The sequence below is a fragment of the Schistocerca nitens genome, unplaced genomic scaffold, assembly GCF_023898315.1.
Source record: "Schistocerca nitens isolate TAMUIC-IGC-003100 unplaced genomic scaffold, iqSchNite1.1 HiC_scaffold_385, whole genome shotgun sequence".
Lineage (NCBI taxonomy): Eukaryota > Metazoa > Arthropoda > Insecta > Orthoptera > Acrididae > Schistocerca > Schistocerca nitens.
Genome location: NW_026045919.1, coordinates 430,949 through 445,547, shown reverse-complemented (window position 1 = coordinate 445,547; position 14,599 = coordinate 430,949). Strand labels below are relative to the sequence as shown.

At 49.8% G+C, this 14,599-nt stretch overlaps 17 non-coding genes across 17 annotated transcripts; all 17 read left to right on the top strand.

The window, feature by feature from the left end:
- The first annotated feature begins 525 nt into the window (after nt 1-525).
- Nucleotides 526-607, top strand: Trnas-uga (transfer RNA serine (anticodon UGA)). The gene has a single exon. It is a non-coding gene; the product is annotated as a tRNA-Ser (tRNA).
- Nucleotides 608-1,203: 596 nt separating this feature from the next.
- Nucleotides 1,204-1,276, top strand: Trnaf-gaa (transfer RNA phenylalanine (anticodon GAA)). Its single transcript has one exon. It is a non-coding gene; the product is annotated as a tRNA-Phe (tRNA).
- Nucleotides 1,277-2,015: 739 nt separating this feature from the next.
- Trnas-cga (transfer RNA serine (anticodon CGA)) lies at nt 2,016-2,097 on the top strand. Its single transcript has one exon. It is a non-coding gene; the product is annotated as a tRNA-Ser (tRNA).
- A 690-nt stretch (nt 2,098-2,787) lies between these two features.
- On the top strand, nt 2,788-2,869 carry Trnas-uga (transfer RNA serine (anticodon UGA)). Its single transcript has one exon. It is a non-coding gene; the product is annotated as a tRNA-Ser (tRNA).
- A 596-nt stretch (nt 2,870-3,465) lies between these two features.
- Trnaf-gaa (transfer RNA phenylalanine (anticodon GAA)) lies at nt 3,466-3,538 on the top strand. The gene has a single exon. It is a non-coding gene; the product is annotated as a tRNA-Phe (tRNA).
- Nucleotides 3,539-4,277: 739 nt separating this feature from the next.
- On the top strand, nt 4,278-4,359 carry Trnas-cga (transfer RNA serine (anticodon CGA)). The gene has a single exon. It is a non-coding gene; the product is annotated as a tRNA-Ser (tRNA).
- Nucleotides 4,360-5,049: 690 nt separating this feature from the next.
- Trnas-uga (transfer RNA serine (anticodon UGA)) lies at nt 5,050-5,131 on the top strand. Its single transcript has one exon. It is a non-coding gene; the product is annotated as a tRNA-Ser (tRNA).
- A 596-nt stretch (nt 5,132-5,727) lies between these two features.
- Trnaf-gaa (transfer RNA phenylalanine (anticodon GAA)) lies at nt 5,728-5,800 on the top strand. Its single transcript has one exon. It is a non-coding gene; the product is annotated as a tRNA-Phe (tRNA).
- Nucleotides 5,801-6,539: 739 nt separating this feature from the next.
- Trnas-cga (transfer RNA serine (anticodon CGA)) lies at nt 6,540-6,621 on the top strand. The gene has a single exon. It is a non-coding gene; the product is annotated as a tRNA-Ser (tRNA).
- Nucleotides 6,622-7,311: 690 nt separating this feature from the next.
- Nucleotides 7,312-7,393, top strand: Trnas-uga (transfer RNA serine (anticodon UGA)). Its single transcript has one exon. It is a non-coding gene; the product is annotated as a tRNA-Ser (tRNA).
- Nucleotides 7,394-7,973: 580 nt separating this feature from the next.
- Nucleotides 7,974-8,042, top strand: Trnaf-gaa (transfer RNA phenylalanine (anticodon GAA)). The gene has a single exon. It is a non-coding gene; the product is annotated as a tRNA-Phe (tRNA).
- A 739-nt stretch (nt 8,043-8,781) lies between these two features.
- Trnas-cga (transfer RNA serine (anticodon CGA)) lies at nt 8,782-8,863 on the top strand. The gene has a single exon. It is a non-coding gene; the product is annotated as a tRNA-Ser (tRNA).
- A 690-nt stretch (nt 8,864-9,553) lies between these two features.
- Trnas-uga (transfer RNA serine (anticodon UGA)) lies at nt 9,554-9,635 on the top strand. The gene has a single exon. It is a non-coding gene; the product is annotated as a tRNA-Ser (tRNA).
- A 596-nt stretch (nt 9,636-10,231) lies between these two features.
- Nucleotides 10,232-10,304, top strand: Trnaf-gaa (transfer RNA phenylalanine (anticodon GAA)). Its single transcript has one exon. It is a non-coding gene; the product is annotated as a tRNA-Phe (tRNA).
- Nucleotides 10,305-11,042: 738 nt separating this feature from the next.
- Trnas-cga (transfer RNA serine (anticodon CGA)) lies at nt 11,043-11,124 on the top strand. The gene has a single exon. It is a non-coding gene; the product is annotated as a tRNA-Ser (tRNA).
- A 690-nt stretch (nt 11,125-11,814) lies between these two features.
- Nucleotides 11,815-11,896, top strand: Trnas-uga (transfer RNA serine (anticodon UGA)). Its single transcript has one exon. It is a non-coding gene; the product is annotated as a tRNA-Ser (tRNA).
- A 596-nt stretch (nt 11,897-12,492) lies between these two features.
- On the top strand, nt 12,493-12,565 carry Trnaf-gaa (transfer RNA phenylalanine (anticodon GAA)). Its single transcript has one exon. It is a non-coding gene; the product is annotated as a tRNA-Phe (tRNA).
- The last annotated feature ends 2,034 nt before the right edge of the window (nt 12,566-14,599 follow it).

The window sequence follows — 14,599 nt, the reverse complement described above, 5'->3', positions numbered from 1 at the left end:
CACTGACGCTGGGACTGCAGAAAGCCGTCGCTGAGATCGTGAGTACACAGATGTGCTTGAAAGTGTTGGACAGAGCGAACATTCATTTCTTTTTAAGAATCGCAATTCAATCATTCGAGTGCGGCAAAAGCAGTGGTGCAGCGTTTCTTTTCTTATGATCTCGCAGCTGCTTGGAAGTATGTCCACCGTTTAAGACGACAGAAAAGTAGCGTCAGCGGTGCGTCAGTGGGAAGTCGGTGAAGTCGCCATTGGAGCCATAAGCCAGCAATTACGACATGCGAATCACTCGGACACCACGCAGCTGTACGATAATGCTCGTGCGTGGGCCCGCATAGCTCAGTCGGCAGAGCGGTAGGTTTTCAATCAAATGGTCCTGGGTTCAAGTCCCTGTCTGGGCGAAAATTATTACATTTTGGAAACGGCCAATGGAAACCTTACAGAAATGAGTGAGGCCACGCCGCTTTCTGCCATCAGATTGCTTCTAAAGATGGCAGTTTCCGTTGTCGGGAGACATTTCCGCCACCAGCAGTCGTGGCCGAGTGGTTAAGGCGTCTGACTTGAAATCAGATTCCCTCTGGGAGCGTAGGTTCGAGTCCTGCCGACTGCGAAAATTTTCTCGCTCTCACAAGATGAACGTTCAGTTGCGTCACTACTAAACACGTGGGTCACCAGCAATGTGCAGTGTTATTTGATCCATGGCGCAGCGTTACAGTCGCGCCCAGAAGCCGCAGCTCATCTCCCCGTCTCACAGCCGCCCACCAGGTGTTAGTACAAGTGTCGCCTCACTGGGCAGTGCAGACGTGTCCATTTTAGCTTGCAGACGATGACGTGTAGCCATTCATGAGCTAACGCAAGTCGAATGTTTTACCGCGTGTATCTGCTAGGTACTGCCTCTTATACGGTGGAGAGGCTCACTCCTCCTTGTGTCTCGTTCGCTGCACACGAGTTGCCCCTGGCATCGATATAGCACGGGTTTTCTAGCGCCAGCGTGGCGTCACGTGAATTCAGCGAAGTCAATATTACACGAATCGAGTCGACATGTTTGCTTTTAACGATGATGGAAGCAGAAGAAATGTGTGTGGAACTTCGCTGCATCGGATGCTCGCCTTTCAGCGTCCCTGTGTCTTATCAGACGAAGGTGACTGTGAAAGTGGCAACGAGACAGAGTTCACGAACACATGCAAACAGCAAACCTCAGCGTCAGCCGAAATAGCTCAGTTGGGAGAGCGTTAGACTGAAGATCTAAAGGTCCCTGGTTCGATCCCGGGTTTCGGCACGTATTCATTTTGATGCGACGCCCATGGAATTGCTCTGCGTTTGCGATAATGCAACTACCGCTGACAACAAAAATGACTCTCTCCTGTAGCTGTTCTGGTTGCCTAGTGCATGCCATAAGAGGAACTCACTAGACAACTAACTCCCTTAGAAGCAAAAGAATCAAAAAAGTCCTACCGACTGCGTTTCCTTTTTCTGTCAGGTGGTGAAGAAGGTCTTCAACGGAACCGTGAAATGAGCGAAAACGTGGGAAACATTGCATTCGAAATTCTTGTGAATTTTCCAACTGGCCAGTGAGGGTCGACTAAACACGTAAATTCTCTGCTCCAACGTATGAGCCGTAACGACTGCTGTAATTTGTTGTTGCATCGTGTGTCAGCAGTCTTCGATAGTGTGTTACGAGCTTAGCGCGATAAGTCTGTAGACAGCATTCAGGCGACGTTTTATTAGTAACTGCTCCATGCAGCGATTGCACAACAGTAAAGGACATGAGTGAATGTATCGTGGGGGGTTTCGCAGCCTCGTGCGAGCCCGGACAGCTCAGTCGGTGGAGCATAGGGCTTTTTAACCTAAGGGTCCAGGGTTCAAGTCCCTGTGTCGGCGGAAATTTTAATACTTTGGTAGCGATTCGTCTGGTAGCGGTGGAAACGCTACGGAAAATAATGCAGCTACGCCGTCTTCTGACACCACAGTGCTTGAAACGTTAGCAGTTGCATGTGTCAGCAGAACCCGCGCTAGCGGCACTCGTGGCCGAGTGGTTAAGGCGTCTGACTCGAAATCAGATTCTCTCTGGGAGCGTAGGTTCGAGTCCTACCGGCTGCGTGCGATTTTGTGTAAAGAGGAGCAAAAATTTTCGCACACACGTGACATGCGTGGGCGAATGCGGGTGCAAACCAGTGACGCCATTCTCAACAAGACGAAAATTTCCGTTTAAGAATACTGAGTTTCGCGACGACCGCTTCTTACTGTGGTTATCGGTTGACCTCGCACTGACGCTGGGACTGCAGAAAGCCGTCGCTGAGATCGTGAGTACACAGATGTGCTTGAAAGTGTTGGACAGAGCGAACATTCATTTCTTTTTAAGAATCGCAATTCAATCATTCGAGTGCGGCAAAAGCAGTGGTGCAGCGTTTCTTTTCTTATGATCTCGCAGCTGCTTGGAAGTATGTCCACCGTTTAAGACGACAGAAAAGTAGCGTCAGCGGTGCGTCAGTGGGAAGTCGGTGAAGTCGCCATTGGAGCCATAAGCCAGCAATTACGACATGCGAATCACTCGGACACCACGCAGCTGTACGATAATGCTCGTGCGTGGGCCCGCATAGCTCAGTCGGCAGAGCGGTAGGTTTTCAATCAAATGGTCCTGGGTTCAAGTCCCTGTCTGGGCGAAAATTATTACATTTTGGAAACGGCCAATGGAAACCTTACAGAAATGAGTGAGGCCACGCCGCTTTCTGCCATCAGATTGCTTCTAAAGATGGCAGTTTCCGTTGTCGGGAGACATTTCCGCCACCAGCAGTCGTGGCCGAGTGGTTAAGGCGTCTGACTTGAAATCAGATTCCCTCTGGGAGCGTAGGTTCGAGTCCTGCCGACTGCGAAAATTTTCTCGCTCTCACAAGATGAACGTTCAGTTGCGTCACTACTAAACACGTGGGTCACCAGCAATGTGCAGTGTTATTTGATCCATGGCGCAGCGTTACAGTCGCGCCCAGAAGCCGCAGCTCATCTCCCCGTCTCACAGCCGCCCACCAGGTGTTAGTACAAGTGTCGCCTCACTGGGCAGTGCAGACGTGTCCATTTTAGCTTGCAGACGATGACGTGTAGCCATTCATGAGCTAACGCAAGTCGAATGTTTTACCGCGTGTATCTGCTAGGTACTGCCTCTTATACGGTGGAGAGGCTCACTCCTCCTTGTGTCTCGTTCGCTGCACACGAGTTGCCCCTGGCATCGATATAGCACGGGTTTTCTAGCGCCAGCGTGGCGTCACGTGAATTCAGCGAAGTCAATATTACACGAATCGAGTCGACATGTTTGCTTTTAACGATGATGGAAGCAGAAGAAATGTGTGTGGAACTTCGCTGCATCGGATGCTCGCCTTTCAGCGTCCCTGTGTCTTATCAGACGAAGGTGACTGTGAAAGTGGCAACGAGACAGAGTTCACGAACACATGCAAACAGCAAACCTCAGCGTCAGCCGAAATAGCTCAGTTGGGAGAGCGTTAGACTGAAGATCTAAAGGTCCCTGGTTCGATCCCGGGTTTCGGCACGTATTCATTTTGATGCGACGCCCATGGAATTGCTCTGCGTTTGCGATAATGCAACTACCGCTGACAACAAAAATGACTCTCTCCTGTAGCTGTTCTGGTTGCCTAGTGCATGCCATAAGAGGAACTCACTAGACAACTAACTCCCTTAGAAGCAAAAGAATCAAAAAAGTCCTACCGACTGCGTTTCCTTTTTCTGTCAGGTGGTGAAGAAGGTCTTCAACGGAACCGTGAAATGAGCGAAAACGTGGGAAACATTGCATTCGAAATTCTTGTGAATTTTCCAACTGGCCAGTGAGGGTCGACTAAACACGTAAATTCTCTGCTCCAACGTATGAGCCGTAACGACTGCTGTAATTTGTTGTTGCATCGTGTGTCAGCAGTCTTCGATAGTGTGTTACGAGCTTAGCGCGATAAGTCTGTAGACAGCATTCAGGCGACGTTTTATTAGTAACTGCTCCATGCAGCGATTGCACAACAGTAAAGGACATGAGTGAATGTATCGTGGGGGGTTTCGCAGCCTCGTGCGAGCCCGGACAGCTCAGTCGGTGGAGCATAGGGCTTTTTAACCTAAGGGTCCAGGGTTCAAGTCCCTGTGTCGGCGGAAATTTTAATACTTTGGTAGCGATTCGTCTGGTAGCGGTGGAAACGCTACGGAAAATAATGCAGCTACGCCGTCTTCTGACACCACAGTGCTTGAAACGTTAGCAGTTGCATGTGTCGGCAGAACCCGCGCTAGCGGCAGTCGTGGCCGAGTGGTTAAGGCGTCTGACTCGAAATCAGATTCTCTCTGGGAGCGTAGGTTCGAGTCCTACCGGCTGCGTGCGATTTTGTGTAAAGAGGAGCAAAAATTTTCGCACACACGTGACATGCGTGGGCGAATGCGGGTGCAAACCAGTGACGCCATTCTCAACAAGACGAAAATTTCCGTTTAAGAATACTGAGTTTCGCGACGACCGCTTCTTACTGTGGTTATCGGTTGACCTCGCACTGACGCTGGGACTGCAGAAAGCCGTCGCTGAGATCGTGAGTACACAGATGTGCTTGAAAGTGTTGGACAGAGCGAACATTCATTTCTTTTTAAGAATCGCAATTCAATCATTCGAGTGCGGCAAAAGCAGTGGTGCAGCGTTTCTTTTCTTATGATCTCGCAGCTGCTTGGAAGTATGTCCATCGTTTAAGACGACAGAAAAGTAGCGTCAGCGGTGCGTCAGTGGGAAGTCGGTGAAGTCGCCATTGGAGCCATAAGCCAGCAATTACGACATGCGAATCACTCGGACACCACGCAGCTGTACGATAATGCTCGTGCGTGGGCCCGCATAGCTCAGTCGGCAGAGCGGTAGGTTTTCAATCAAATGGTCCTGGGTTCAAGTCCCTGTCTGGGCGAAAATTATTACATTTTGGAAACGGCCAATGGAAACCTTACAGAAATGAGTGAGGCCACGCCGCTTTCTGCCATCAGATTGCTTCTAAAGATGGCAGTTTCCGTTGTCGGGAGACATTTCCGCCACCAGCAGTCGTGGCCGAGTGGTTAAGGCGTCTGACTTGAAATCAGATTCCCTCTGGGAGCGTAGGTTCGAGTCCTGCCGACTGCGAAAATTTTCTCGCTCTCACAAGATGAACGTTCAGTTGCGTCACTACTAAACACGTGGGTCACCAGCAATGTGCAGTGTTATTTGATCCATGGCGCAGCGTTACAGTCGCGCCCAGAAGCCGCAGCTCATCTCCCCGTCTCACAGCCGCCCACCAGGTGTTAGTACAAGTGTCGCCTCACTGGGCAGTGCAGACGTGTCCATTTTAGCTTGCAGACGATGACGTGTAGCCATTCATGAGCTAACGCAAGTCGAATGTTTTACCGCGTGTATCTGCTAGGTACTGCCTCTTATACGGTGGAGAGGCTCACTCCTCCTTGTGTCTCGTTCGCTGCACACGAGTTGCCCCTGGCATCGATATAGCACGGGTTTTCTAGCGCCAGCGTGGCGTCACGTGAATTCAGCGAAGTCAATATTACACGAATCGAGTCGACATGTTTGCTTTTAACGATGATGGAAGCAGAAGAAATGTGTGTGGAACTTCGCTGCATCGGATGCTCGCCTTTCAGCGTCCCTGTGTCTTATCAGACGAAGGTGACTGTGAAAGTGGCAACGAGACAGAGTTCACGAACACATGCAAACAGCAAACCTCAGCGTCAGCCGAAATAGCTCAGTTGGGAGAGCGTTAGACTGAAGATCTAAAGGTCCCTGGTTCGATCCCGGGTTTCGGCACGTATTCATTTTGATGCGACGCCCATGGAATTGCTCTGCGTTTGCGATAATGCAACTACCGCTGACAACAAAAATGACTCTCTCCTGTAGCTGTTCTGGTTGCCTAGTGCATGCCATAAGAGGAACTCACTAGACAACTAACTCCCTTAGAAGCAAAAGAATCAAAAAAGTCCTACCGACTGCGTTTCCTTTTTCTGTCAGGTGGTGAAGAAGGTCTTCAACGGAACCGTGAAATGAGCGAAAACGTGGGAAACATTGCATTCGAAATTCTTGTGAATTTTCCAACTGGCCAGTGAGGGTCGACTAAACACGTAAATTCTCTGCTCCAACGTATGAGCCGTAACGACTGCTGTAATTTGTTGTTGCATCGTGTGTCAGCAGTCTTCGATAGTGTGTTACGAGCTTAGCGCGATAAGTCTGTAGACAGCATTCAGGCGACGTTTTATTAGTAACTGCTCCATGCAGCGATTGCACAACAGTAAAGGACATGAGTGAATGTATCGTGGGGGGTTTCGCAGCCTCGTGCGAGCCCGGACAGCTCAGTCGGTGGAGCATAGGGCTTTTTAACCTAAGGGTCCAGGGTTCAAGTCCCTGTGTCGGCGGAAATTTTAATACTTTGGTAGCGATTCGTCTGGTAGCGGTGGAAACGCTACGGAAAATAATGCAGCTACGCCGTCTTCTGACACCACAGTGCTTGAAACGTTAGCAGTTGCATGTGTCGGCAGAACCCGCGCTAGCGGCAGTCGTGGCCGAGTGGTTAAGGCGTCTGACTCGAAATCAGATTCTCTCTGGGAGCGTAGGTTCGAGTCCTACCGGCTGCGTGCGATTTTGTGTAAAGAGGAGCAAAAATTTTCGCACACACGTGACATGCGTGGGCGAATGCGGGTGCAAACCAGTGACGCCATTCTCAACAAGACGAAAATTTCCGTTTAAGAATACTGAGTTTCGCGACGACCGCTTCTTACTGTGGTTATCGGTTGACCTCGCACTGACGCTGGGACTGCAGAAAGCCGTCGCTGAGATCGTGAGTACACAGATGTGCTTGAAAGTGTTGGACAGAGCGAACATTCATTTCTTTTTAAGAATCGCAATTCAATCATTCGAGTGCGGCAAAAGCAGTGGTGCAGCGTTTCTTTTCTTATGATCTCGCAGCTGCTTGGAAGTATGTCCATCGTTTAAGACGACAGAAAAGTAGCGTCAGCGGTGCGTCAGTGGGAAGTCGGTGAAGTCGCCATTGGAGCCATAAGCCAGCAATTACGACATGCGAATCACTCGGACACCACGCAGCTGTACGATAATGCTCGTGCGTGGGCCCGCATAGCTCAGTCGGCAGAGCGGTAGGTTTTCAATCAAATGGTCCTGGGTTCAAGTCCCTGTCTGGGCGAAAATTATTACATTTTGGAAACGGCCAATGGAAACCTTACAGAAATGAGTGAGGCCACGCCGCTTTCTGCCATCAGATTGCTTCTAAAGATGGCAGTTTCCGTTGTCGGGAGACATTTCCGCCACCAGCAGTCGTGGCCGAGTGGTTAAGGCGTCTGACTTGAAATCAGATTCCCTCTGGGAGCGTAGGTTCGAGTCCTGCCGACTGCGAAAATTTTCTCGCTCTCACAAGATGAACGTTCAGTTGCGTCACTACTAAACACGTGGGTCACCAGCAATGTGCAGTGTTATTTGATCCATGGCGCAGCGTTACAGTCGCGCCCAGAAGCCGCAGCTCATCTCCCCGTCTCACAGCCGCCCACCAGGTGTTAGTACAAGTGTCGCCTCACTGGGCAGTGCAGACGTGTCCATTTTAGCTTGCAGACGATGACGTGTAGCCATTCATGAGCTAACGCAAGTCGAATGTTTTACCGCGTGTATCTGCTAGGTACTGCCTCTTATACGGTGGAGAGGCTCACTCCTCCTTGTGTCTCGTTCGCTGCACACGAGTTGCCCCTGGCATCGATATAGCACGGGTTTTCTAGCGCCAGCGTGGCGTCACGTGAATTCAGCGAAGTCAATATTACACGAATCGAGTCGACATGTTTGCTTTTAACGATGATGGAAGCAGAAGAAATGTGTGTGGAACTTCGCTGCATCGGATGCTCGCCTTTCAGCGTCCCTGTGTCTTATCAGACGAAGGTGACTGTGAAAGTGGCAACGAGACAGAGTTCACGAACACATGCAAACAGCATAGCTCAGTTGGGAGAGCGTTAGACTGAAGATCTAAAGGTCCCTGGTTCGATCCCGGGTTTCGGCACGTATTCATTTTGATGCGACGCCCATGGAATTGCTCTGCGTTTGCGATAATGCAACTACCGCTGACAACAAAAATGACTCTCTCCTGTAGCTGTTCTGGTTGCCTAGTGCATGCCATAAGAGGAACTCACTAGACAACTAACTCCCTTAGAAGCAAAAGAATCAAAAAAGTCCTACCGACTGCGTTTCCTTTTTCTGTCAGGTGGTGAAGAAGGTCTTCAACGGAACCGTGAAATGAGCGAAAACGTGGGAAACATTGCATTCGAAATTCTTGTGAATTTTCCAACTGGCCAGTGAGGGTCGACTAAACACGTAAATTCTCTGCTCCAACGTATGAGCCGTAACGACTGCTGTAATTTGTTGTTGCATCGTGTGTCAGCAGTCTTCGATAGTGTGTTACGAGCTTAGCGCGATAAGTCTGTAGACAGCATTCAGGCGACGTTTTATTAGTAACTGCTCCATGCAGCGATTGCACAACAGTAAAGGACATGAGTGAATGTATCGTGGGGGGTTTCGCAGCCTCGTGCGAGCCCGGACAGCTCAGTCGGTGGAGCATAGGGCTTTTTAACCTAAGGGTCCAGGGTTCAAGTCCCTGTGTCGGCGGAAATTTTAATACTTTGGTAGCGATTCGTCTGGTAGCGGTGGAAACGCTACGGAAAATAATGCAGCTACGCCGTCTTCTGACACCACAGTGCTTGAAACGTTAGCAGTTGCATGTGTCGGCAGAACCCGCGCTAGCGGCAGTCGTGGCCGAGTGGTTAAGGCGTCTGACTCGAAATCAGATTCTCTCTGGGAGCGTAGGTTCGAGTCCTACCGGCTGCGTGCGATTTTGTGTAAAGAGGAGCAAAAATTTTCGCACACACGTGACATGCGTGGGCGAATGCGGGTGCAAACCAGTGACGCCATTCTCAACAAGACGAAAATTTCCGTTTAAGAATACTGAGTTTCGCGACGACCGCTTCTTACTGTGGTTATCGGTTGACCTCGCACTGACGCTGGGACTGCAGAAAGCCGTCGCTGAGATCGTGAGTACACAGATGTGCTTGAAAGTGTTGGACAGAGCGAACATTCATTTCTTTTTAAGAATCGCAATTCAATCATTCGAGTGCGGCAAAAGCAGTGGTGCAGCGTTTCTTTTCTTATGATCTCGCAGCTGCTTGGAAGTATGTCCATCGTTTAAGACGACAGAAAAGTAGCGTCAGCGGTGCGTCAGTGGGAAGTCGGTGAAGTCGCCATTGGAGCCATAAGCCAGCAATTACGACATGCGAATCACTCGGACACCACGCAGCTGTACGATAATGCTCGTGCGTGGGCCCGCATAGCTCAGTCGGCAGAGCGGTAGGTTTTCAATCAAATGGTCCTGGGTTCAAGTCCCTGTCTGGGCGAAAATTATTACATTTTGGAAACGGCCAATGGAAACCTTACAGAAATGAGTGAGGCCACGCCGCTTTCTGCCATCAGATTGCTTCTAAAGATGGCAGTTTCCGTTGTCGGGAGACATTTCCGCCACCAGCAGTCGTGGCCGAGTGGTTAAGGCGTCTGACTTGAAATCAGATTCCCTCTGGGAGCGTAGGTTCGAGTCCTGCCGACTGCGAAAATTTTCTCGCTCTCACAAGATGAACGTTCAGTTGCGTCACTACTAAACACGTGGGTCACCAGCAATGTGCAGTGTTATTTGATCCATGGCGCAGCGTTACAGTCGCGCCCAGAAGCCGCAGCTCATCTCCCCGTCTCACAGCCGCCCACCAGGTGTTAGTACAAGTGTCGCCTCACTGGGCAGTGCAGACGTGTCCATTTTAGCTTGCAGACGATGACGTGTAGCCATTCATGAGCTAACGCAAGTCGAATGTTTTACCGCGTGTATCTGCTAGGTACTGCCTCTTATACGGTGGAGAGGCTCACTCCTCCTTGTGTCTCGTTCGCTGCACACGAGTTGCCCCTGGCATCGATATAGCACGGGTTTTCTAGCGCCAGCGTGGCGTCACGTGAATTCAGCGAAGTCAATATTACACGAATCGAGTCGACATGTTTGCTTTTAACGATGATGGAAGCAGAAGAAATGTGTGTGGAACTTCGCTGCATCGGATGCTCGCCTTTCAGCGTCCCTGTGTCTTATCAGACGAAGGTGACTGTGAAAGTGGCAACGAGACAGAGTTCACGAACACATGCAAACAGCAAACCTCAGCGTCAGCCGAAATAGCTCAGTTGGGAGAGCGTTAGACTGAAGATCTAAAGGTCCCTGGTTCGATCCCGGGTTTCGGCACGAATTCATTTTGATGCGACGCCCATGGAATTGCTCTGCGTTTGCGATAATGCAACTACCGCTGACAACAAAAATGACTCTCTCCTGTAGCTGTTCTGGTTGCCTAGTGCATGCCATAAGAGGAACTCACTAGACAACTAACTCCCTTAGAAGCAAAAGAATCAAAAAAGTCCTACCGACTGCGTTTCCTTTTTCTGTCAGGTGGTGAAGAAGGTCTTCAACGGAACCGTGAAATGAGCGAAAACGTGGGAAACATTGCATTCGAAATTCTTGTGAATTTTCCAACTGGCCAGTGAGGGTCGACTAAACACGTAAATTCTCTGCTCCAACGTATGAGCCGTAACGACTGCTGTAATTTGTTGTTGCATCGTGTGTCAGCAGTCTTCGATAGTGTGTTACGAGCTTAGCGCGATAAGTCTGTAGACAGCATTCAGGCGACGTTTTATTAGTAACTGCTCCATGCAGCGATTGCACAACAGTAAAGGACATGAGTGAATGTATCGTGGGGGGTTTCGCAGCCTCGTGCGAGCCCGGACAGCTCAGTCGTTGAGCATAGGGCTTTTTAACCTAAGGGTCCAGGGTTCAAGTCCCTGTGTCGGCGGAAATTTTAATACTTTGGTAGCGATTCGTCTGGTAGCGGTGGAAACGCTACGGAAAATAATGCAGCTACGCCGTCTTCTGACACCACAGTGCTTGAAACGTTAGCAGTTGCATGTGTCGGCAGAACCCGCGCTAGCGGCAGTCGTGGCCGAGTGGTTAAGGCGTCTGACTCGAAATCAGATTCTCTCTGGGAGCGTAGGTTCGAGTCCTACCGGCTGCGTGCGATTTTGTGTAAAGAGGAGCAAAAATTTTCGCACACACGTGACATGCGTGGGCGAATGCGGGTGCAAACCAGTGACGCCATTCTCAACAAGACGAAAATTTCCGTTTAAGAATACTGAGTTTCGCGACGACCGCTTCTTACTGTGGTTATCGGTTGACCTCGCACTGACGCTGGGACTGCAGAAAGCCGTCGCTGAGATCGTGAGTACACAGATGTGCTTGAAAGTGTTGGACAGAGCGAACATTCATTTCTTTTTAAGAATCGCAATTCAATCATTCGAGTGCGGCAAAAGCAGTGGTGCAGCGTTTCTTTTCTTATGATCTCGCAGCTGCTTGGAAGTATGTCCATCGTTTAAGACGACAGAAAAGTAGCGTCAGCGGTGCGTCAGTGGGAAGTCGGTGAAGTCGCCATTGGAGCCATAAGCCAGCAATTACGACATGCGAATCACTCGGACACCACGCAGCTGTACGATAATGCTCGTGCGTGGGCCCGCATAGCTCAGTCGGCAGAGCGGTAGGTTTTCAATCAAATGGTCCTGGGTTCAAGTCCCTGTCTGGGCGAAAATTATTACATTTTGGAAACGGCCAATGGAAACCTTACAGAAATGAGTGAGGCCACGCCGCTTTCTGCCATCAGATTGCTTCTAAAGATGGCAGTTTCCGTTGTCGGGAGACATTTCCGCCACCAGCAGTCGTGGCCGAGTGGTTAAGGCGTCTGACTTGAAATCAGATTCCCTCTGGGAGCGTAGGTTCGAGTCCTGCCGACTGCGAAAATTTTCTCGCTCTCACAAGATGAACGTTCAGTTGCGTCACTACTAAACACGTGGGTCACCAGCAATGTGCAGTGTTATTTGATCCATGGCGCAGCGTTACAGTCGCGCCCAGAAGCCGCAGCTCATCTCCCCGTCTCACAGCCGCCCACCAGGTGTTAGTACAAGTGTCGCCTCACTGGGCAGTGCAGACGTGTCCATTTTAGCTTGCAGACGATGACGTGTAGCCATTCATGAGCTAACGCAAGTCGAATGTTTTACCGCGTGTATCTGCTAGGTACTGCCTCTTATACGGTGGAGAGGCTCACTCCTCCTTGTGTCTCGTTCGCTGCACACGAGTTGCCCCTGGCATCGATATAGCACGGGTTTTCTAGCGCCAGCGTGGCGTCACGTGAATTCAGCGAAGTCAATATTACACGAATCGAGTCGACATGTTTGCTTTTAACGATGATGGAAGCAGAAGAAATGTGTGTGGAACTTCGCTGCATCGGATGCTCGCCTTTCAGCGTCCCTGTGTCTTATCAGACGAAGGTGACTGTGAAAGTGGCAACGAGACAGAGTTCACGAACACATGCAAACAGCAAACCTCAGCGTCAGCCGAAATAGCTCAGTTGGGAGAGCGTTAGACTGAAGATCTAAAGGTCCCTGGTTCGATCCCGGGTTTCGGCACGAATTCATTTTGATGCGACGCCCATGGAATTGCTCTGCGTTTGCGATAATGCAACTACCGCTGACAACAAAAATGACTCTCTCCTGTAGCTGTTCTGGTTGCCTAGTGCATGCCATAAGAGGAACTCACTAGACAACTAACTCCCTTAGAAGCAAAAGAATCAAAAAAGTCCTACCGACTGCGTTTCCTTTTTCTGTCAGGTGGTGAAGAAGGTCTTCAACGGAACCGTGAAATGAGCGAAAACGTGGGAAACATTGCATTCGAAATTCTTGTGAATTTTCCAACTGGCCAGTGAGGGTCGACTAAACACGTAAATTCTCTGCTCCAACGTATGAGCCGTAACGACTGCTGTAATTTGTTGTTGCATCGTGTGTCAGCAGTCTTCGATAGTGTGTTACGAGCTTAGCGCGATAAGTCTGTAGACAGCATTCAGGCGACGTTTTATTAGTAACTGCTCCATGCAGCGATTGCACAACAGTAAAGGACATGAGTGAATGTATCGTGGGGGGTTTCGCAGCCTCGTGCGAGCCCGGACAGCTCAGTCGGTGGAGCATAGGGCTTTTTAACCTAAGGGTCCAGGGTTCAAGTCCCTGTGTCGGCGGAAATTTTAATACTTTGGTAGCGATTCGTCTGGTAGCGGTGGAAACGCTACGGAAAATAATGCAGCTACGCCGTCTTCTGACACCACAGTGCTTGAAACGTTAGCAGTTGCATGTGTCGGCAGAACCCGCGCTAGCGGCAGTCGTGGCCGAGTGGTTAGTTCCGCTTCAGACGGCGTGCTGTGAGGACGTGTTAGCGCTCCGCTTAGCTGCTGTGTTTCGAAGTCGTGACTAATTCTTGTTGCTCTTCGTTCAGTGTGTGTTAGTGTTTTGTGTCGTTGTCCTTGTGTTGTCTACGTCTCTTTTGTTTCTTTCTTGAAAGCGGTTTTGGCCGCTGTTTATCTGCTGAAATGTCTACCATGTTTCCCAGGAAGCTTACTGTGCGATTTGGTTTTGACAAGTCTACCCGATATGTACAACCCAGCTCACTGGAAATTCACGACTGGATTGTTGATGTTGTTGGCCTCACATCTGATCAGATACATACGGCTTACTATGATCTGGAACAATACTGTTTTTATGTCAAGCTGCTCTCACCTTTGGTGCTGGAACGGATCTTAAACAAATTTGATGGGGAAGCTGAATTCCGACACCGTGACAATTCGGTGAGTAAGGTCACAGTTTCTAATGCTGATGTTGATTACAAGCATGTGCGTGTTTTTAACTTGCCCCCCGAGGTTGACAACTGTTATTTAAAAGATGTTCTTTCTAAGTATGGGGATATCAAGCAAATTAGGAATGAAAGGTGGTCCAGCCAACACCGGTTGCAATGCTTTAGCGGTGTGCGTTCGGTCGACATGCATGTCAAGCATAATATTCCCTCTCATGTTCAAGTTTGCGGATATAAAGCGCATGTTATGTACAGTGGACAGACTTTGACCTGTCATGTCTGTAATGAGAGTGGACATATGAGGCAGGATTGTCCGAAACGGGTCTTTGTTTTGCAAACCCACTTACAGCAGCGCAAAAAGTTAACTCTGGCCGACCTTGTGAAGGAAACTTCTGTGTCAGATGGGTCAAGTTCCTCCATCCCGGACAAAGATGAAGATAGGGCGCAGCATCGTGCTGCTGACTTTCCACCGCTAGCGCGAAAGGAGACTTCAGACTCTTCTGTTGTTCAAAGTAGTGTCGTTACTCACAAGAGACGCCGCACGTACGATAGCGGTAGTGCAGACGAAGATGACATTAATGTGGCTAAAACTTCTGTCGATGGCACTTCGCAACCGCTGTTTGAGATTCCGGGCTCCGAACATTCCATGCTTTCGGTTTGTAGCGCCAATTCTCCGGTGACAGTTGCAAAGTTGGATCCATTACCCGTAAACGAACAGGCCGCGGTAGCTTCAGTACCACGCCTGTCACCTGAGGCATGTCAACCGATGCAGACCGACCGACCGACCGATGTTGACACCGTTTGTAGCCAGGTTGTGGACATGC